The sequence below is a fragment of the Dipodomys merriami genome, unplaced genomic scaffold (assembly GCF_024711535.1).
Source record: "Dipodomys merriami isolate MVZ:Mamm:240054 unplaced genomic scaffold, mDipMer1.0.p SCAF_3, whole genome shotgun sequence".
In the NCBI taxonomy this organism is placed as follows: domain Eukaryota; kingdom Metazoa; phylum Chordata; class Mammalia; order Rodentia; family Heteromyidae; genus Dipodomys; species Dipodomys merriami.
Genome location: NW_027204492.1, coordinates 83,680,209 through 83,703,366, shown reverse-complemented (window position 1 = coordinate 83,703,366; position 23,158 = coordinate 83,680,209). Strand labels below are relative to the sequence as shown.

Sequence of the window (23,158 nt, the reverse complement as noted above, 5' to 3'; positions counted from 1 at the left end):
GGATGGGCTGGCTGGTTCTGGTTTAGCATGTGCACAAGAGAACAGGTGCTTGCTCTTTGATTGATTGATTGATTAATCAATTGATTGCATGGGTAGAAGAAGCCTAGTGAAAAAGAAAATTAAAACCCAAACAAGAAGGTGCATACTTCCCCAATCAGTGGTGGCCCACTCCTAGCTACTCACAAGGCCAAAAGCTGAGGATGACAGTTCAAAGCCAGCACAGGCAGGAAAGTCCGTGAGATATTTATTTCCAATTAACCAGCAAAAAGCTGAAACTGGAGCTGTGCTTCAAATGGTACAGTGCTAGCCTTGAGCAAAAAAGCTTCAGGAACAGTGCTCATGTTCTGAATTCCAGGACTGGCTCATCTGTTAGGACTCTCTTAGACATATACTAATTATTACAAATGAGGGGAAACATGGAGCTTATGTTTCTTTGAGTCTGGCTTACTTCACTTAATAAAATTTTTTCCAAGTCTTTCCATTTCCTTACAAATGGGGTGACCACATTTTCTTGATCCATTCATCTACTGAGGGCATTTGGGTTGGTTCCATATCTTAGTTATGGTAATAATGCTGCGATAAACCTGGTTGTGCTGGTAGCTTTAGTGCAGCCTTGTTTGTGATCATTTGGGTAAATGTCCAGAAATGGGATTGCTGGGTCATAGGGGAGTTCTATGTGTAGTTACTCTATAGAGTAGCCTCCATACTGCTTTCCTCATTTGTAATGTGGGTGGCCATATGTCTGTGTGATCATTTCTGTGTCTTCAATGTCTATTCCGTTGGTCACAGGACCAAATTTACAAAAAGAAAATGACTAAGTCATATGATATATTAGATATTTAAAATTCCTGCCATCTAGAACTAGTTTATTGTAGATTCATAGGCTGTATTCAATCATTAGCACTAGATTGACTCCTAATAGGACTCTCTGCAATACTCAGACCCTAATCTTACATGGTCCCAAGGATCTTGGTCCTAATCATTCCTCAAATAATAGGTGCAGGTACGTCTGAATGGCCTTTCTTCACTCCTGCCAAGCCTGCTCTCCGGGCTGCATCTCCAGACCCAAGCCCTAGCCTTATGCTTGAGGTTGAGGTTTGCATGGGCCCAGGGCTGCAGAGTGAGGAGCTCTCTCTGAAGATTCAGACTCAAGTTCTGAAAGTGGGAAGTCAAGGATTCTGAGGGTTCTGAATGGGGTAGAGAGTCCTCTAAATCACTTGAGGCATTGTCTTCATTCAACACCTCTGAAGACTCAGAGGTCAGGATTTGCCAAGGCATCCATTGATCACTATGTGGAAGAGCCGAGAAATTGCTCCAAAGAGGCCCAGGAAAATTGTGCACTCCTGAAAAATCTGGAATTGCAGTAAGGAGCAGCAAGCCTGACGTGTTTTTTGTTTTTTGGGGTTTTGTTTTGTTTTGTTTTGTTTTTGGTAATGGGGCTTGAACTTGTGGCCTGGGCACTGTCCCTGAGCTCTTTTTCACTCAAGGCTAGCACTCTACCACTTGAACCACAGCACCACTTCCGGTTTTTGGGTGGTTAATTGGAGATAAATGTCTCATGTACTTTTCCTTCCCAGGCTGGCTTTGAATGGGCATTCTCAGAGCTCGGCCTCCTGAGCAGCTAGAATTATAAGCATTAGACACTGGCGCCCACCATTCACTACTTTTGTTTCTTTGTTTGTTTTTGTTTTGTTGGTCTTGGGTTCACTACTTTTTTAAGTACTCCAAACTGTATAATTATATTTCACAAGGCGACTTTAAACATAGTCTTTCTCAACCAGTTATCTTTGTCTCCTCTGAAGACAGTACTATGTGGTTAGACCATTCCAATGTCTAAGGTCATCTACTTAAGTTCAGAAAAAAAAAACAAACACATTTTTTTTTTCCTCAGAGGAAAGCAATTTGCTGGATCCATTTGAATCTGAAAGCAAACAAAATTTGTGTGTAACATACCTAGTAGTTCCCCACCATTCAGTCATTTATCAGGAATTCAATTTTGCATTGCTTACTAATCAGCATGCAAGAAACCGTTTTTGTCTCATGCTCCAGGATTTCTCCCTTTAAAGAAAAATATGACATGTATCAATTAAAGGTAGGTGCATGGGAGGATAGATAGTGCTGGGGGTGTGGTTTTAGGTGTTTTATCATTTTGGAGTTTTGGTCAGGACTCTTAATGTTTCTGTCAGCTTGGGCTTTTAAATTAGATGTGAAGTAAGACTGCTTGTCACATTTTTTAAATAATTAATTTAGTGAAAGTGAAAGCTTGTGAAAGCAGCTGGGCTTGACAGCCCCACAGACTGAACTCCTCTGTTCATCCACAGAGCAGGTATAGCATGGGCAAGATTTACCTACCCACCCTTAACCCTGATCTGGAGGTACCACCAGAAGGAGTGGCAAGGTCATTCAACTGCTGATGCCCTTTCACTCCTCGGAGTCTTTGCTGAGGTGACTACTGCAGTGGAATTGTTCTTTTAAAAAATGGAAATAATTAGGAGCTAGATGGACATTTCTCGCTCATTTCTGGAAGACCAATGAAAAGCAATCGGTAATTCTTACTTCTTCTGTCAGATCCTCAACGCTAATTCAAAAGTCCGATCAGCACCTGAAAGATGTAGAAAACATTTTACAGAATGACAGATGATATTCAGTATTAGATTGTGTATCAGAGAAAAGGCATGATTTGATCATGGCTTACACTGATGACCTGGATCTCCAGGGCCCACTCCCACTTTCCACAGCATCAGAGCCCACTATATGATCTACAAAATAATTGGAAATAATGTTCTACCAGGGTATCTATTAATTCAAGATGCTTGCAGGAGCCAGTTTCCAAGATACTTGTGTGTGTTTTATGTTTGTTTTATTTTTGTATATGTGCATTAGTCACCCTATTGCAGAATGATCTAGCTAACAGAAGAACTTTTCACAAAGTTTCTAAACAGAACACTTTGGAAATATTTGTTTTTCTTTGTGTGGCATAACTGACATACACACTCCAATATAAGCTGTCTCTGGTAAGTCTGGAATCTTGAAGCTAAAAGTCTTTTATGAGATGTGGAAGTCAGGGACTTGGTGGTGTTTTGTTCTAGCAGTGCTACTCATGCAAGACATGGGAACATTTGTGGTTTGAACTTGCAAGATGCATATGGCAGAGACTCCAAGAAATCCTAAGTTTGGATTTGTTTTGATTTGTTTTCTTAAACATGATTTTACTATTATTAATTATTAAGGTGTTAATAAGGGGTTACCATTTCACAATTCTGGTAATGGGTTTATTTTTTTAACATATGTAAAAAACAAAACACTGAAAATTGAAGTCTTTCAGAGGCTAAGAATACCACAGTGGAGGTATTTTTACCTTTGTCCATAAAGAACAATATAATTCTGTGTTCACTTATGTGCTTTGATTATCCCTTCTGAATTATAGGCCAAGTCTTGTTGTTTAGCCTAAGAGAACATAGTATTTTGTAATTTATTCTCAGGTATAGAACCACATTCATAACTACTGGGTTGACCAGAATAGAACTGGTTAAAACTTTTTTATTCTCCATTGAATGACCTTCATCAATATTCTGGATTAGACAACAAAAATTACTTTTCTGGTTGTCTCTGTCTACTCCACTCCTGTCTGAACTTTCATTTCTAAAGTTTAATTTTTAAGTGTTTCAATATCTATTTATTTGAATTAGTATAAAACAACTGTATGTATGTGGGTTATATATGATCAATATTATATAAATTTTAAATTATTAATTTTAAACCAGTTTTTAAAAGAAACAAAGTTGAGTAAACCTTGAATGTTAAGTAGGTTTATAATTTTTGCTTTTTTTTTTTTTTTTTGCTGGTCCTGGGGCTTGGACTCAGGGCCCAAGTGCTATCCTTGAGATTCTTTTGCTCAAGGCTAGCACTCTACTATTTGACTGACAGCACCACTTTCAGCCTTTTCTGATTAGTTTATTGGAGATAAGAGTCTCACAGACTTTCCTGCCTTGACTGTCTTTGAACCACAATCCTCAGATCTCAGCCTCCTGAGTAATTACTTTTAATAGCGAAATATTGTATTTTCACTGCAAAGGGGCAGAAACATGTAGGGAATTTTCTTTTCTCTTCTTGCTTTTTTGGGGTGGGGTGTTCAAAGCTTAGTAATAATACCTTCTGCCAATAGTCAGAAGATGCTAAATTTCTTTGTTGTCCTTTATCTTTTATGTTAACATTAATAGCTTGTGCCTTATTGTCATCCTCTTAGCATGTCAGTGTACCACCTTGAACTTAGATTTGATTCTTAATGATTTTTTCTACCTTTATCTCCCATTAAAAAAAATCTTATTTCACTGTTTCTCTCTGTATGCCACATAAGTAAGATGTGTCAGAAGATATACATGTATGTTAAAAGGATAATTTTTCTGCTATCTCACACCTACTATGAATGCAATAAAACTTAAGTGCCATAAGAAAACGATCTGAACCCTGCATATTGAACTCTGATATTGATGGGTTAGACTATGGTCTCAAACTATAAAATTCACAAAGAAAAATCTATGTATTCTTTTTTCACTTTTTAATATTATATTTGTACAGTTGATATACAGAAGGGTTAGTGTTAGGTTTGTAAAAAGAGGTTGCTGAGTAAGAACCACACCACGCACGTGGTATTCAGGTAAGGGGTAGGTTTACTCAGTAGACCTGCTGGGACCAGGCCAGGTTGGCACTCCACGAGTCTGGCAAGGAAAAGGCATCTGGCCCTTTGCTGAGCCTTATCAAGGGTAGGGGCAGAGAAAGGTGTGGCCAAGTAAAGGGAGGTGGGACCAGGTAAAAGGAGGTGGGACTAGGTGGGAGAAAGGTGTGGCCACATCAGATCCAGGTGTGACCTCAGGGGAAGAGGATGTGACCACTTCCAGGTGTGACAGTTGTCTAGGTAACACAGGTACTGGGTGGGGTTGCTCGCCATCCAGGAGGGGACCTTACATTTCAGCCTTTTAATAATCATGAAGTGGGGTGCAGATTCTCTCTAGGTACTTCCTGCTGACAAGGGGATGTCGACATTAAGGGTAAAAGGCCAGAATGTGGTCCCCTCCCAGAGAAGGCAGAGAGCAACAGTTGTTCCTTGGTAGGCATGAATCCTTAGATGACATCTGCAGGAAGCAAGTCTCTTGGAGGAAGTCTTCTCAGGCAGGGGCTGGACAAAGATGAAAAGGAAAAATATTACTGAAAAGAGAAGATTGGGTGTCCGTGGCTTGGAGGTGACCTAAGGGATGAGGTAGTGAGGTGTGTGGAGAGGAGAGCAGTTAGCTCAGTGTTACTCACCCGGATCTTCAGGGATGCAAGATAGCCTTACCTTGGTAGGCCCAAGAGGGAACAGGTGTACCTGGAGGTCAGTGTTGGTATAGACGGGGCAGGAGCAGGAGACCTTTTTATTCTTGACAGGTGAATCCACTGTGGCTGTCCCTTGAGTTTGACTGCTGGGCGATGGTCAGCAGAACCTGGTGAGGGCCTGTCCACTTAGGGTGTAAACCAGATGGATTAAGGCTCTTGAGAAACACTTGATCGCCAGGCAAAATTGGGGGAGTGGGAAAGGGGCCTTGATGAGGCTGAGGGAGACACTGGTCAGCATGTTGGCGTAACATGTGCCCAAGAAAGGTTAGGACAGGAAGGTAGCCTATTAGTGGAGTCTTGGTATTGTCAGTAGGGAAATTACCTAGGAGGAAAGGTCTTCCATACATTAACTCAAAGGGGCTGAGGAAAGTAGGGCTGTGGGGAGAGGCATGTAAGTGGGTGAGTGCCCGGGGTAACAGTTCTGGCCAGGATTGCTGGAGCTCTAGAGAAAGTTTAGTAAGTTGTGTTTTGAGGAGTGCATTAGCTCTTTCAACCTTTCCAGAAGACTGAGGCCTATAAGGAATGTGAAGATTCCACTGGATGTTTAGAGAGGATGCCACCTGTTGGGTGACTTTGGAGATGAAAGCAGGTCCATTGTCGGATTGAAGTGACCTGGGTAAGCCAAACCTAGGAATAATTTCTTTAATAAGGACAGAGGCAACAGTGTCAGCAGTCTCTGACCTTGTGGGATAGGCTTTGATCCATCCAGAAAAGGTATCAACCATAGTTAGAAGGTATTTCAGCCGCTTATATCTGGGCATGTGAGTGAAGTCTATCTGCCAGTCTTCCCCTGGGGTATGTCCCCGTGCTTGGTGTGTGGGGAATGCAGCTGGTCGGAGACCACCCTGTGAGGAGGTAAGAGAACATGTGGGGCAGGCTTGGGTAATAGCCTTGAGTCAGGTAGTTAGGCTAGGGCAATGGATTACAGGTTTCAGAAGGTGGGAGAGAGGCTTGAATCCCATGTGCAGTGCCTGGTGAACCTGGGAAAGAAAGCTGGCTGCTCGTGTCTCAGGAAGAACAACTGGTCCTTCTAGGGACCACCATCCCTGTGCTTCCTGGGAGGCTCCCTGGTGGGTAAGTTCCTCGAGTTCCTGTGGGGTTAAGGGGGTTGTATTGAAGGCAATACCAGAAGCAAGGGAGCTGGAAGTTGTCCCTGGAGTTGTCTCTGGACTGCTAGCTTTGCCTCCCGGTCTGCTTTTGAATTGCCAACTGTAATGGCATCCAATCCCGTCTGGTGTCCCCTGCAGTGAATGACTGCTACCTGTTGGGGAAGGGAAGCAGCTTCTAAAAGCTTAAGAATCAGTGAGGCATTAGTAATGGGAGTCCCTTTGGTGGTCAGGAAGCCACGCTCCTTCCAGATTGCTGCATGCAAATGGAGAATATGATAGGCATATTTTGAGTCTGTATAAATATTAATCTTCCGACCCTTGGCTAAAATTAAGGCCCTAGTTAGCGCTGTAAGTTCTGCCTTTTCTGAGGTTCTGCTAGGGGGCAGAGGGCTGCTTTCAAGAATGGTACCAGTTATTAACGATGGCATAGCCAGCAACTCGGCTTCCTGAAGAGGTAGACGTGGAACTGGCATCAATGTACCAGGTGTCTTCTGGGTCAGGAAGAGGACTTTCCTAGATACCTGTAAAATGGGGTGTGAATTCCTCCAAGGTCTCTGTACAGGAATGGGAAAGAGGGTGAGAATTGGATGGAAGCAAGGTGGCTGGATTGAGAGGGAAGCAGCTTTCCAGTGAAAAGTTAGGGTTTTGAATAAAAGTAACATGAAACAGCTGTAGGCGGGAAGGGGAAAGGGAAGACAGGGATTTATGAGACAAAAGGTCCTTTTTAGTCTGAGGGGAGAGCGAATGGTAGTGGGTTGGCCAAAAGTGAGTTTTTTGCTCTCCTGTGCTAAGGTGGCTGCTGCTGCCACGGCTCAAAGACAGACTGACCAGCCTTTTACCATTGGGTCTAGTTGCTTTGAGAGGTAGGCCACAGATCTAAAGGAGGGGCCTGACATTGTCCAAGAACCCCAAGGCCAATTCCCCACTTCTCAGTGACAGAGTATAAAGGGTTCCTTGAGGTTGAGTAGAGCCAGTGCTGGAGCCCGAAGAAGCGCATGCTTCAGAACTTTAAATGGGGTGTCAATGGGCTTTGTGGGGTCTGGCGGCTCTAGTAAGGAACCCTTGGTTGCCTCATAAAGAGGTTTGGCCAACGTAGCAAATCCAGGTATCCAAATACAAGTCCCAGGAAAGACAGAATGTCCTCCTTGGTCTGTGGGATAGAGAGAGAGTCAATGTAGGCTTTTCTACCAAGAGTAATTCTTCTCTCTGTAGGAGTTATGGATGAACCCAAGTACGTTATCTCTGGCTTTGTAATCTGGGCCTTGGAAGGGGAGAATCTATATCCTTTTGTCAACAGGAAGTTGAGGAGGTCAGCTGTATGTTGGCGAGCCAACTCAAAGGAAGGGCTGCAAAGCAAAAGATCATCCACATACTGGAGAACGACACTGGGAGACTCCTGAAGAGAGAGGAGATCCTTTGCTAAAGCCTGTCCAAAGAAATGGGGACTGTCTCAGAACCCTTGAGGGAGGACTGTCCAGGTCAGCTGTTGTGCCCTTGAAGTGTCTGGGTCCACCCAAGAAATTTTGGCGGTCAGGATGCAGGGGGATTGTGAAGAATGCATCCTTGAGGTCCAGCACTGAGAAGTGGGTGGTACCAGGAGGCATCTGTGAAAGGAAAGTATATGCGTTAGGCACAACAGGATGAATGGGAAGGACTGCAGCATTGATAATGCACAGGTCCTGGACTAGGCGATAGGTCCCATCAGGCTTAACTACTGGCAGGATAGGAGTGGTAAAGGGGGAGTTAGGTAGGTCTGAGAAGTCCTTGTTTAAGAAGGCGAAGGATGTTGGGTTTTAAACCTTGCCTGTGGCTAAGGGAAATGGGGTATTGGGAAGTACTAGGGAAATGGGTAGGGCCTTTAAGTTTAATGAGGACAGGAGTATGGTGTCTAGCCATAGTAGGAGTGGAAATATCCCAGATAAGAGGGTTGACAAGATCTGGAGGTAAAGGAAAAGGATCCAGTTGGGAGGTTACAGGTGGGGGTTTATCCAAGGAAAAAAGTAGAACAGGTGTAGGCTGTTTGGGGATATGGAATGAGAGGGAGACTTGAAATTAGAGAGCAAGTCTCTCCCTAGGAGTGTGGTAGGACAGTGAGGTAGGATTAGGAAGGCGTGTGAAAAGGGAAAGTCTTCTATTTTACATGGTACTGGTCCTGTAGTTGGGGGACGGGTAGATAGGCCATCCACACCCACCACCGAGGTCTGGGAGTGGGGAAAAAGTCTTGCCTGTATATTGAGATAGCACCGAATAAGTCGCTCCTCTACCTGCCTGGATGGGCGGGGCAGGAGAGGGGGGCACTGGCCTACCTTGTGGAGGTGAGGAGGGGCAGTTGACTCCCCATTGTCCATGTTGCCCACATCTTGGGGCAGGGCCAAGGTGGAGGTCGTGGTGAAGGGCAGAATTTTGCCCAGTGGCCCTCTTGCCCACACTTGAAGCATCTTCCAGGTGGTACATGTTGGGTGCCTCTTCTCGGAAGAGGCCAGATGGCAGCAGCCAGGATTTGATAGTTCTCCCTCTTACAGGCAGTCTTATCAGCAATCTCCTGCTCTTCTCGATTATTAAAAACCTTAAATGCCATACTCACCAGATCTCATTGAGGGGTCTGAGGACCATCCTCAGCCTTTTTAAACTTTTTCCTAATATTGGGGGCTGATTGGGCAATAAAATGAGTATTAAGAACCACCTTAGCCTCTGCTGACTCTGGGTCCAGCCTTGTATAGTGCTGGAGCGCTACTGTAAGGCGTTCAAGAAATTTGGCTGGGTTTTCATTGGGCTTTTGAGTAATGTGGTTTAATTTGTCATAATTAACAGGTAGATAGCTGCCCTTTGAAGGCCAGCCACTAAGCAAGTTATCATCCTATTTCTCCTTTCCCACCCAGGCGCATCATGTTGATAATTCCAATTGGGCTCTTCCCTAGGCACAGCTGTTGCTCCCACTGGAAAGTTACTATCTAGGTGGTGGCCATCATCGGCATGTGCCTGGGCGGCAGTCCACACCCTTTCCTTTTCCTCAGTGGTAAGTGTAGAGGATAGTATTACATATATATCCTGCCAAGTAAGGTCATAGGTCTGAGCCAGGTTCTTAAAGTGCTTGACATAATTATGAGAATCTTGGGCATAAGATCCCAGCCGCTTCTCAATCTGAGTAATATCAGACATTGAGAATGGCTCATGCACTCTAATTATACCTTCAGGCCCTGCCACCTCTTGCAAAGGGCACATAGGGTCTGGTTGAGGTTGTGTACCGCCAGTGCGAGACCAGGTGTGAGCTGCAGGGGGAGAAAGGAGAGAGGGTGAAGGGGAGGAGAGTGAAGAAGAAGAAGGTGGGGATGGCACCAGATGCTCGGCAGGAAAAGGGGCAGAGTCAAAAAGAGGGTTAGGCACATCAGGCTCCGGAGGGGGCCCTGCGCTCTCAGTTACAATGACATGAATCAGGTATAATCAGTACAATTGTTTTTGAGCTATGTCTCACCTTCCATCACTCTCTCCCATTCTTTCCCTCCTGTCCCCATCCATAGATTTGTGTATTCTTTTTCCTTTTCTCTTTCCTCTTGAAATTTGTTTTTATAAAATAACCAAATGATATTTTAAAATGCGTTAACTTGAGCTGCTTGCCAGAAGATGTACAACCATTACGGAAATAGGACTGCCCTGCAAATGTGAGATTTCTGTACTAGTGTATTTTGTTATTCTGAATTCCACATAGTATTGTGTGCTCATTCACTGATTCTGTTTCTTACAGTAGAAAATAGTACAGAAAATAACTTGGTGATATCTAGTATTTATTACTTTTGTTTTAATGTATTTTGGTTTGAATGTTCATATGAGTCACATATCAAACTTGCCTTTCAGATATTCGTGTGTGTGTGTGTGTGTGTGTGTGTGTGTGTGTGTGTGTGTGTGTGTGTGTGTGTGTGTGTGAGTGTGTGTATGTATACTGGTCCTGGGGCTTGAACTCAGGGCTGGCCCTTAGCTTTTTTTAACTCAATGTTATCACTCTATCACTTGAGCCACAGCTCTACCTCCCAGTTTTTGGTGGTTAATTGGAGATAGGTGTGTCACGGACTTTCCTGGCAGGGCTGGCTTGGAACAGTAATCCTCAGATCAACCTCCTTGAGTAGCTAGAATTACAGGCATGACCCACCAGCACCCAGCTGCAGATTCTCTATTTTTTAATTTTTTTTATTTTTAATTTAATTTAATTTTATTTGTGTCAGTTTTCAGGGGAAAATTGTAACAACGTGAGAACTGTAGCCCCTATTGTTTGTTGCTTAAAGCAACAACTAGGTCTAAGGACTTAGTGCCTTCAGTGTGGACTGAAATCCACAGTTTAGGAAGGAACAACTCAGTACATTTAGAGAGAATAATCCTGGTTGCCTCTGCCACTTCCTTTTTTTTTTAACAGAAAGGGAGGGGGGAAAGAGGTAAGCAAGTTGAAAACACGGTGCAAGCCTGACATCTAATGCCCATTGATTCAGAAACACCACTGCTGTCAGAGGAAAATTTCATATTAATTTACTGTGTTTCTCCTGAACCTCGAAGTGAAGGATGGTCGACTTCCTGGGGATGAAGGCTAGATCCAAAGGATTGACTGACTAGTAGCTCCCAAAGGACCAGGAGAGCCATCCCTGGGAAGTAAGTTTTCCATAGTGCCCTCTCAGCAGGAACAGGGACTAATTATGCAGTCCAAACTACAATCTGCAGCTGATTCCAAGCAAGGGTTGGCAGGTACTGAGTCCAGGGGTCTGCGATCTGTCCCAGTATCCTTCCTGAGTGCCTTCATTGCCTGTCAACCTAAGCCTGAGATTGGAAATGGATTATAAACAATACAACAACAACAACAACAACAAACCCTGCTTGGTGACTAATCCTGAACCTCCACCACACAGCACCAGCTCCCCCAGGCTGTGCACTTGCTTCCTCTGTGAACACTCACTGCTGCCTCTGGTCCACCACCCTGCCATCACACCTCAGCTGCCTCTGGCCTGCACCCCTGCCATTGGCACCTCTGCTCTTTGGGGGAAAGTTCTCCTGACTTTCCCCTCCTGCCTTCATGGCCTGGTGATGAGTGAGGGAAAACCAGCAGGGCCTTCCCTGGGCTGTCACCTACTGTCACAGGACTCCTGAGGAGACAGTGGCCTACTCCTGCAGTGACAGGGACCTCTTGCTTCTCCTGCTGCCAGGAGAGACTCCTTAAGGGTTAAGGGCCTCTGTGATCAGCAGCTCTAGCTGGGCCAGTTGGGCTGGGCTTTCTTTCACCTGTCCAGTTTGAATCACCTGTCATACGCGAGCACGAATTTGATCGCAAAAGGAAAGGAAGACAAAATGTCCGCCGACGAGTACGATTCCGTTATGGTGCGTTGTCGTGTATGAATTTTATATACTCGTCACCCCGCTGTTTGTGTCAGCGTTTTACTAACGCTCAGTGCCTTTTCTTCGTCACGTAGCAAATGAAAGCTTCTAAAACTTATTTTCAACAATAACAATAACAATAACCTTTAAAAAACAAAATGTCCGACCGTGTTGTACACGGGTCAATGTTTCTGTGGCCGCTAGATGGCAGTGTTGCTTCAGACACTTTTTCTCGGCACTCATTCCCCGCCCTTCCTGCTCGAAAAAAATGTAACAGGGCATTTGCTTTGTAGACTTCTTTTTTTTTTTTTTTAATTCCTTTGTTCGTTTTCTTCCTTTTCTTTTCCTTTTCTCCCCTCTCTTTAATTTTCTTGTTCTAACTGCACTGACTTTTTCCAGCCCAAATACGTAAGACTTGCTATTGCCAGCACAGGAACCAATAGTGACCAGGTAACTTGTGGGGATGGATGGACTTGGGGAAAAAAGGAAAGGAGAGAGATAACCAGCTACAAGGTGGCTCAGCAAACACATTGATTGACATGTGCATTGAACCCGCTTTGGACTACCACTTAAATTAATTAAACACAACAACAACAACAAAAATCCCACCGAAATGCATATTGAGCTCTGCAGAGGCAAAGAATAGCTTATACTATTACAAATACTTGCAAATTGATTTTGTGGATGCAAGTTGAGGCAGAGGCAAAAAGAGAAAGATTGGCCAGATAGGAACACAGCAGCCTGACATAGGGCTCAACTCTTCCTCCCCAAGGTCAGGTGACTGTGACCCAACCACATAGCAGGACACCAGACACTGAACCACAAGAGTAGAAAAGGGACACTTCACAGATGCTACAACACACTGACAACCAGTTCCTGGACCCACTTGACCCACTCTATTGTCAACACATTTACACTTTCCTACCTCTGCTTGCCTGGGAAACAGGGGAACAAGACCTCAGACAGCATGGGGCATCCTGCTTAGCCACAAGTCCTAGGTGGGGACTATGCTGATCCAGGATTTGGAATACTCTAAAACCATCATTTCAGAGTCTGTGTAGCACTTCAAAACCAGGAGTTGGCCTGGTGCTGGTGGCTCCTATCTGTAATCCTCACTATATCAGGTGACTGAGATCTGAGGATTTCACTTTTCAGCCAATCAGGAGAGGAAAGTCTAATACCCTGATCTGTAAAACAAGTCAGAAGTGTAGCTGTAGGAGCTCAAAAAGAGTACCCAGGCTTTTGGTTTAAGACCCAGGACCAAACCCAACAAAAACTCAGGAGCACAAGGCCCAGGAAATAACCACTGATTGTTCAGTGCTTCTGGGGCTTCTAATCCTAGAAAGCTCCCTAACCACCACTAAGGGGCTGAGAACCCAGGCCTGAAGTTCCTTTTCTTTCTGATAGGCAGGAGGCCCAAAAGTCCCTTATGAAAGTGGGATGTATCTCTTCATTAGCTATGGAGACTTTCTCTCCCCTGGGGATTTCCAGTAACTACTGACTCTATGTGAGGTACCAGAGGACCTGGGACAGGGCAGGCTCTTAACTGGAAGCTCTCCTCACCACAATCTTCCTACAATCCTGTAATTCACACTTGAGTTTGCATATATATCCCAGGAGTCCACATAATGGCCCAGAGGAGAGAGAGAAAACCTCTGTTGGTAACATGTGGCTAAGTCCCCCAAGAGTATCAGGCCTCTGTTCCCTTTCCAATTAGATCCCCCTTCAGAAGTATATTATGGCCTTGGCCAGTGGATGGTGGCTGTAGGGGCTGTAGGGGGGTGTACTGACTATGGAGACTACTCTCCTGCCCTTTCTCCAGGCATCTAGGCACAAACTCACTGAGTTTTGGAATCACAGAGACCACAAATACTTGGAGGACCAAGGGAAGGTCTCACCAGCTCCAGGCATCCAAAGCCAGATAAACCTTCTGTCTCCCACCCCCTGGACACAGAGAGGTCTGGAGCACAAGGCACATTGGGGCTCACTTGGAAACATCTGAGATGGGGTCTCTGACTTAGGAGTTCCCTTTTGCTGTCATCCAAAGATAGGCACAGATCCCCCTAATTTCTATGAAAAATCTCCCATTGCCTGTTGCAAAGATATTGGTGGGACATTGACCCTCAAAACTTAAAATGAAAATAAAAAAGCTCCTATTTTTCTGCACTGAAGCTTGGCTTAAATAGAAAAGATCAGGAAGATGACCTAAGGGTAGCATCATCAGTTATGGCACTGTACTACAAACTAGGAATTTTTTTGTAAGAAGGCAATATGGACATAGGTTCAACTATTTTTCCTGAGTGGAGAAGAGTCCTGAGTTTTGTTTTTCATGAGTGGATGGAGGCATGCAGGTTAGACAGTCAGCCCTGGATGAGATGAAGCTCTCCCATGAGTCTCTCATTGTGTCTGGGGCCTTCTGTCATTCTACCAAACTCAACATTCCCCAGGATTCCCACTTCTCAGTGGAGAAAGTGATTCCATCACCTCACTGAGCTTCTATAATAATCCTTCCTGTCCCCATACTCAAAAAGAATCTCAGGAAGTTGAGATCTAATGATCATGATTCAAAGCCTGCCTTACAAAAATCAAGAACTCTAACAACAGATGCTGGAGGGGATGTGGACAGAAGGGAACCTTACTTCATTGTTGGTGGGAGTGTAAACTTGTTCAACCACTTTGGAAAACAGTATGGGGGTTCCTCAAAAGACTCCACATAGAGCTCCCCTATGACCCAGAAATCCCACTTTTGGGCATTTACCCAAATGTTTACAAACAAGACCACACTAAAGCTACCAGCACAACTATGTTTATTGCAGCATTACTTACCATAGCTAAGATATGGAACCAACCCAGATGCCCCTCAGTAGATGAATGGATCAAGAAAATGTGGTATATATACACAATGGAATTCTATGCCTCCATCAGAAAGAATGACATTGCCCCATTTGTTAGGAAATGGAAAAACTTGGAAAAAATTATATTAAGTGAAGTAAGCCAGGCCCAAAGAAACATAGGTCCCATGGTTTCCCTTATTTGCAATATCTAGTATATGTATGAGTCAGGCGGAAAAGGTCAGATAATGTGATGTTAGGAAAATGAACCCTTAGATATGTATTTTAATGTTTTATTTCCTTTCATGCATTTGTTTCTGCCGCATTTATAAGATTATCTCTTTGTAGCTTTGTATATCCCTCCCCCACAGTATAACCCCTGCTTTCACTATATTTGATGTCGGTATAACTTGTAGAGGAGATGGGGAATAACCAGTTGTTTAAGGATACAGGTGGACCTGTTGCAACAATGAGAAGTACAAGTTGTCATGTCGAAAACGAGCTTTACAATGTTGGTGGGGGGCGGGGGGGGGAAGGCGGGGAGGATTGGGTGGGGGGGTGGGGGGGGAGGCTGGGAAGGGATGGTAAGGGTAAACAAATGAGGAGGCTGCAATGCTTGATAAGAAATGTACGCATTAACCTGCCCATGTAATTGTAACCCCTCTGTACAGTGTGTTCACAAAAAATAAAAAAAATAAATAAAAAGCCTGCCTTAGCAGGAAATCCATTAGATAGTTATCCCCTATCAACTCCCGAAACACCTGCTAGTCTTGAGCAAAAGACTAAGACCAGAAAAGCAACAATAACAAAAAAGATAAAAGAAAAGAAAAATTAAAAGGAAAGAAAGAGCCTGAAGTAGAACTGTGGCTAAAGTTCGAGAGTTCTAGCCTTGAGCAAAACTGCTTCAGTACAGGGCTCTCAGGTCCTGTGTTCAAGTCCTAGCACTAGCATAAACACAAACCAATGGAAAAAGAAAACCCCAATTTGTGAGGCTATACTGATAAGCCTGATCGTCATGTTCAAACTTTGAACAACTAACTCAGGTACAGGATTTAGGTTGGAAAGCCATGTTACTCTTGGATTTGATTTTTACTTCCCTGGAGAAACAGAGGGAGATGTACCTGGTGGTAGGAGCAGGAAATACCAGGTACTACCTAAATATGAACCCAAATTGAACCCTTCAGATACAACGATTGGGAGAGAAACCATTTCATATACTGCCTCATCCAGGGATGGAGGAGGGCCAAAGTAAAGTCCTTCAATTACTCCCAGCTGGTGGCTGTGCATCAAGGAGAAACTGAGACTGTGGAAGCCCTTTCACAAAGATGAAAAGTTGCTATTCAAAAATATACCAACATCCACTTTTCCTTAAGGATAGATTTCTTATCCGTGTGTGCGTGTGTGTGTGTGTGTGTGTGCGCGCTGCTAATGTTGTTTGAACTCAGAGTCTGGATGCTATACCTTAGCTTTTGCTGCTCAAGGCTACTAGCACTCTACCCTATGAGCCATAGCTCTACTTCCAGCTTTTTTGTGATAAATTGGAGATGAGAGTCTCAAGGACTTTCCTGCCCCTGGCTGATTTCAAACAGCAGTGCTCAGAGCTCAGCTTTGCCAGTGACAAGGATGACAGGTCTGAGCCACTGATACACCTGGCTAAAGATAAATTTCTAACTTAATCAGCCAATGTCATTTGTAGAAAACTTCATGTAGAAAACTTCAAAAAACTGGCAGCCAATCAGGTGCCATAGATCCCTTGGAACAATTAGTCCAGTAGCTACCTCATTACTATGTGGACCTAAAGCAAAAGTGGAAGGAGAAGGGACAAGAGCTTCTTACTGCAGCCATGCAGACAACCAAACAGAGACAAGCTTTGATTCTGGGCAAGTTTCCTCTGTGAACAAGAGCACCTTACAAGAGGGAATGCCTTCAGGAAACCTCAGAGAACCTTCCCCATCTGTAAAGGAATCCATTGGAAGGTAAGCCTGAGTTTCTGGCAGAGCTGGTGCATGGCCTTCAAGAGAACAGTGACACTGGAGCCCATTTTTCACCTATGTACTTTTCTCCTGAACCAAGACCCCGAATAAAATTACTGTTGTAATAATAACAGTAATACTCCACATATTATACAAGCTCCATGTTTTGTTAGCAAGGTTTGTTATTCCCAGTCAATGAACTGTTACAAAATTAGTATTAGAATCATGAAAAAGTGAGTTTTATATGTACAGTAATTAGTAATCTCAGTATTTTATCTCACCCTTTCTCCCAGAATTTTCTGTAAATTTACCTACTTGGATTGCAGGATTTTAGTCATTCTTTTTACATTGTCAAAGATTTAGTTCATAAATTCCATTTCATAAGGAATCAATATATAGTGCTGTAGATGTGATTAAAATATTATATTTTGTGTAGAGGTAGATTAAAATATAACAGAGAAAGGTCCAGTACTATAGCTTTTGGTTATTAGATTTGAGCTGCTTTAAACATGGGGTGCTCTGATGTGTTGCTGTAAGAGTTGATAAATGAATTTAGATGTATGAAAATGTACCGCTGCATTGTAAACATTTTACATCCCCTTTGTGACTTTTTTGTTGCTTCCCTCCACCTTGTGAGGTTTTTTTGTTTTGTTTTGTTTTTATGGTTGGTCCTGGAGCCTGAACTCTGGGCCTGAGTGCTGTCCCTCAGCTCTTCAGCTCAAGGCTAGCGGTTTACCACTTGAACCACAGAGCCACTTTTCTTTTTCTGCTTATATGTGGTGCTGAGGAATCAAAGCCAGGGCCTCATGCATGCAAAGCAAGGACTCTACCACTGAGCCACTTTCCCAGTGCCAACTTCCTTTTAACTACTATTTAAAATTGTTTACATATCTGCTTGGCTGATAAATAAAAAGTTTTCTCAGAGAAAAACTTATTAGAATTTATCAGCAGGCAGGAACTTTCTGATTAGAATTCCCGTAGCTCAGTAAATAGGGTCAAAGATTAACAAATGATATTACATCAACCCAAAAACCTTCTGCAGAGCAAAGGACACTGTGCTAAAAAGACATACTACAGAATGGGATTACAACCAGCTATACCTCTGCCAAGGGACCAATATCCAGAAAATACAGGGGAACTTTAAAAAATTAAAGTCTCTGTCAATTAATAAATGGTATAAGCTGAACAGATACTTCTTCAAAGAACCACAGATGACCAATCAATAAAATAATGCTCCACATTTTGGGCCATAAAGGCAACATAGATTAAAATGACATTGTGATTCCATCTTATCCCAGTCAGAATGGCCATCATTAAAAGCACAAATTCTGACAAAGATGCAGGGGACAGGAACCCTCATACACACTTGTTGAGAATGAAAAGTAGTGCAATCACTGTGGAAATTATTGTAGGCATTACTCAAAACAGTAAAAACAATTGCAGCATTATTTACCATAGCTAAGATATGGAAACAACTCAGATGCCCCTCAGTAGATGAATGGATCAAGAAAATGTGGTATCTATACACAATGGAATTCTATGCTTCCATCAGAAAGAATGACATCGCCCCATTTGTTAGGAAATGGAAAGACTTGGAAAAAATTATATTAAGTGAAGTAAGCCAAGCCCAAAGAAACATAGGTCCCATGGTTTCCCTTATTTGCAATATCTAGTATATGTATGAGTCAAGCAGAAAAGGTCAGATAATGTGATGTTAGGAAAATGAACCTTAGATATGTATTTAAATGTTTTTTTTCTTTCATGCATTTGTTTCTAACGCATTTATAACATTATCTCTTTGTTGTTTTGTATGTCCCTCCCCCACAGTATAACCCCTGCTTTCACTATATTTGATGTGGGTATAATTTGTGGAGGAGAAGGGGGAAAAACAAGTCGTTTAAGGATACTGGTGGACCTGTTGCAACAATGAGAAGTACAAGTTGTCATGTCGAAAACGAACTTTACAACTTTGATGGGTGGGGGGGAGGATTGGGTGGGGGGGTGGGGGGGAGGCTGGGAAGGGATGTGAAGGGTAAACAAAAGAGGAGGCTGCAATGCTTGGTAAGAAATGTACTCATTATCTTGCCCATGTAATTGTAACCCTTCTGTACAGTATGTTCACAATAAAAAAAAATAATAATCAGGGAAGGAAGGAGGCTTTGGGTGTTAAAAAAAAAAAACAAAACAGTAGAAACAGAGCCTAGGGCCAGTGGCTCATGCCTGTAATCCTAGCTACGCAGGAGACTGAGATCTGAGGAAGGAAGTTCAAAGCCAGACCTGGAAGGAAAGTCTGTGTGACTCTTACCTCTAATTAACCACCAGAAATCCAGGAGTGGTGCTGTGCCTCAAGTTGAGAGCACAAGCCTTCAGCTGAAGAGCTCAGAGACAGCACCCAGGCCCAGAGTTCAAGCCCCATGACTGACAAAAACAAACAAACAAAAAAAACCCCAAAAAAACCAAGAGTAAAAACAAAAGTTTACCCTATGCTCCAGAGACCGAAAGAAATGCAAATCATGATACTATAGAGAAATCACGATACTGTAGAGAGAGGGGCACAAATTGCCACTTATTTAGACAGTAGCCAAGCTATAAAAACGGCCCAGATGTCCTAAGACTGATGCTTGCATCAGGGAAATGTGGGCTACGCACACGCACACAGACACTCCAACACACAGAGACACACCCTGGTCTACTGAGTCATCCCTCACACACCGGATTATGCAGTCATAACGAAATTACAGAGCGGTGCACAGTGGCGTGGGGGGCCCTGTGCAGACCCGCGTGTGGTGCTGGGCCTAAGTGCGAGTTTCGCCACTGCGGCCACTCAGAAACCAAGGCTGTCAGCGCAGCCATGACCAGCAACGACGAATGTTTCAGTTGTGGCCAAGCAGGCCACTGGGCCAGGGAATGCCCTACTGCTGCGAGACGGGGGCGAGGAGGACCGAGGGGCTGGGGCAGAGGGCTCCAGGTTTATCCCGCATCCCTGGTAGACTTCTGCTACCGCTGCGGGGAGTCCGGACACCTTGTCAGGGACTGTGATCTGGAGGAGGACGCCTGCTACAACTGCGGCGCAGGCGGCCACATCGCCAAGGACTGCAAGGAGCCCAAGAGAGAGCGGCAGCAGAGCTGCTACAACTGCGGCAGACTAGGCCACCTGGCTCGAGACTGCCAGCAGGCAGATGACCTCAAGTGCTATTGTTGTGGCCAACCTGGCCATATGCAGAAAGACTGCCACAAGGTGCAGTGTTACAAGTGCGGGGAACATGGACATGTGGCCATCAATTGCAAGAAAGTATTAGAAGTCAGCTGTTACCGCTGTGGTGAGACTGGACATTTCGCCCGGGAATGCACCATTGAGGCCTCGGCCTAATTCTTTTCCAGCATCGCCCCTCCTCATTTCTGCTGATAGTGTATTAATTTCTCTGATACTCTTTGCTGGCCAAAGTTGGCCGATGGAGGCTACTCCCAGGCCAGTGAGCTTTAATTGCTCTGTAAAAGGAGGAAAGAGGTGGATGAATAAAAATTGACATTCTGCATTTATGGTCTTTTGCTGTGTTACAGAACCCCTTTCCATGCCCTGCTGAGTAGGGATTGATGGATAGGGAGAGTGGAGTCAGACCTCAGCCTCCCAAATAGCTAGACACACAGGACTGCAGTGCCTCACCAGTACCTCATTTATTTATTTTGGTTTTCTTTCTCTGTTTTATTGGGGGGGGGAGGTGGAGGTGGCTGCAAAGGAACTTTGCAAGGAAGGAGGAAACAAAATGCCATCGTGTTCGGGACTGGAACATCTGAGTGTGGAGGGAATACCGGTCTAAAGAAACTGAGGGAATGGGCTGAATTCCACAAACAGCCTTCAAACCCTCAAGTCTGCCGCAAGTTTCCCCAGATGGCCTTTTCTCTGAGCCATTTGTCCCAGCTTTCAGTAGAGGGGCCAGCAGCTGCTCAGGACTATGAAGTAGGCTGAGGATGGATTGCCTTCAAACAGGCAACGTGGTGTGTTAATTCAACTGGTGGTGAACCTTTTTGTGGGGAGGGGTCTGTTTACCCTGATACACAGCTGGGACACCCTTCGCAATAGAGGCCACTGTCTGGGTTTAGGGGGCAAGAGCTATCACCCTGGGGGTTCAAATTCAGGGCCTGAGTACTGTCTCTGGGGAGCTTTTGTGCTCAAGGCTACAATTGTACCACTCAGAGCCACAGCTCTGCTTCCAGATTTCTTTTGGTAGTTAATTGGACATAAGAATTTCCCAGACATATCTGCCCAGGCTGACTCTGGCCCTCAATCCTCAACCCCTATGTTTCAGCCTTCTGATTATCTAGGATTACAGACATGAATAACTGGTACCTGGCTTGACAGTGACTCTTTTCATGAAAAGAGAGGGGGGTGAGGAAAAGCGGGGAGGGAGAGAAGAGGAAGATGAGGAGGAGGAGGAGGAGGAGGAGGAGGAAGAGAAGGAAGAGGAGGAGGTGGTGGTGGAGGAAGGAGAGGAACAAAATGGGGGAGGAGGAGGAGGAGGAAGAGAAGAAGGAGGAAGAGGAGGAGAAGGAAGAGGAGGAGGTAGCAAGAACAGTACCTGGCATGGAGCAAGACTCCATTCATTTATGTTATTGTCATCCCCGACAATTGGCATGTGGACACGTTTGGGGAGCATTTTTCTCCTCTGTCTCATGCCTGCCCAGAGCCAGCACAACTAATGTCAGCACTTTATTATCTCCATGTCCTAACACTCCAAAGTTTGACTTTGAATGGAAGTTGCAAGGGGCAACACAGAGTTCAGGACAGAATGGCCATCGTGTCACCCGATGGGCAAGATGCTGAAGCTTGCTCAGCCTCCCTGTGCTGACCTTTCATTAGGGACCATCCTCACACTCTGCAACTGGTCAAATTGATGCCTCCTTTCTGGATTTTGAGGACTTTTGACTGAGACCGAATTCTAACACTGGCTTCCTTCATTCTTCCACTTGCACATGGCAGATTACAGGGCCTGGGAGACTCCATAAAAACATTTGTCAAATTCCCATAATAAATCTCCATGTTCTCCTGTCCACTCCTACCTCTATCTATCTAGCTACCTGAATGCAGTCCGTTTTCTTCCTCTTGAGAATTCTTCAGTATTGCAATTATCTCTAAAGTCACTGCACGCATGTATTCCTCCCTGTTTGTGTACCAGTGTCTGGCTCACCCTCTGAAATGAATCATACTTTTCACACCAACTCTAGTATGGACACTACCAAGCAGATGAGGAAATGGAGGCTCTGGAAGCTTCTTTTCTTAAAATCATCAACCATGTGAAGTCCTTTGCAAGCGGTCTTCCTAACCACCCTCTTACTCTTCCTTCTTTTGCTTTTGTTTTTTTGTTTGTTGCTGATACTGGGGCTTAAAATCAGGGTCTGGGTGCTGCTCCTGAGCTTCTTTTGCTCAAGCCTACCATGCTACCACTTGAGTCACAACTTCTGGCTTTATTGGTAGTACATGGGAGATAAGATTCACAAGGACACAAATAAAATTAAATTAAATTAAAAAAAAAAAGATTCACAAGGACGGGAGGGGGGAGGCGGGGAAGGGAAGTGAAGGGTAAACAAAGGAGGAGGCTGCAATGCTTGGTAAGAAAAGTATGCATTATCCTGCCCATGTAATTGTAGCCCCTCTGTACAGTATGTTCCCAAATAAAATAAAATACAATTAAAAAAAAATAAACATCCTACACTGAAAAAAAAGAAAAAAAAAAAGATTCACAAGGACTTGAATGCCAAGGCAAGCTTTTATGTTAATCCTCAGATCTCAGCTTCCTGAGTTGCTTGGTTTACAGACATGGGCCACCAATGCCTTGCTTTGCCCTTCCTTCTTACTTAGAACTGAATCTTAAACCCACAGAATCTCTAGGTTTGTCTGTCCTAAAGTTTACTGAGTCCAGCTGTTGCCTGTGCATGCCCTAAAACAACTACACTTCCAATTCTGGCTTCTTCTAGCCCTGACTGAGGCTTTGTCTCCAACAGTGATTCCTGATCAGTCAACGTGACTTTCCATCTTTCAAGGAGGAAATATTACATACCTAGGTGATGCAGGGTTAAAATCAAAAAGTCGTCTTTTTTCTTTCTTTTTGCCTACCCTAGGTCTCCATCTACTCAGGGCCTGGGCACTGTCATGACTCCATAATTAATGGGTGCTGCATGTCTGCAGAACCATCATCATATGGATAGCATCATGTGGATAGTTCAGTGACAGAACGACTCGTAGCTCTGTGGCTTCAACACAGCTGTATTAGCTAACTGAGAGAAATGAACCCTGAGATGGTCCTGACCATGCTGGACAAATGTGTCTCTGCTGAAATGGTTCCTGGAACATCATTGAAATAAATTTTATTATTGCACTTTGGAGTCTTTTATTGGGGTAACCTTCAGAATTCAGAGATACCCTTATGACATCTTTCATATGTTCTGATGCAAACGCATAGCTGCTTAGTTTTTCAAAAAGAAAACAAAACTAAACAAAAAACCTCAACACGACCAATCTTGC

General features: G+C 44.1%; 1 long non-coding RNA gene and 1 pseudogene across 1 annotated transcript in view; one reads left to right on the top strand and one right to left on the bottom strand.

Annotated features, from left to right (window-relative positions):
• Window positions 1–23,158, bottom strand: part of LOC138840334 (uncharacterized) — a 245,295-nt gene that overhangs the window by 7,159 nt on the left and 214,978 nt on the right. Inside the window, exons 3-4 of the long non-coding RNA XR_011376069.1 lie at window positions 2,557–2,602; window positions 1,954–2,058 (exon numbers count right to left, since the gene is read on the bottom strand). This is a non-coding gene — a long non-coding RNA (uncharacterized lncRNA). The remainder of the gene's footprint in view (window positions 1–1,953; window positions 2,059–2,556; window positions 2,603–23,158) is intronic.
• LOC138839600 (CCHC-type zinc finger nucleic acid binding protein pseudogene) lies at window positions 19,446–20,143 on the top strand (annotated as a pseudogene).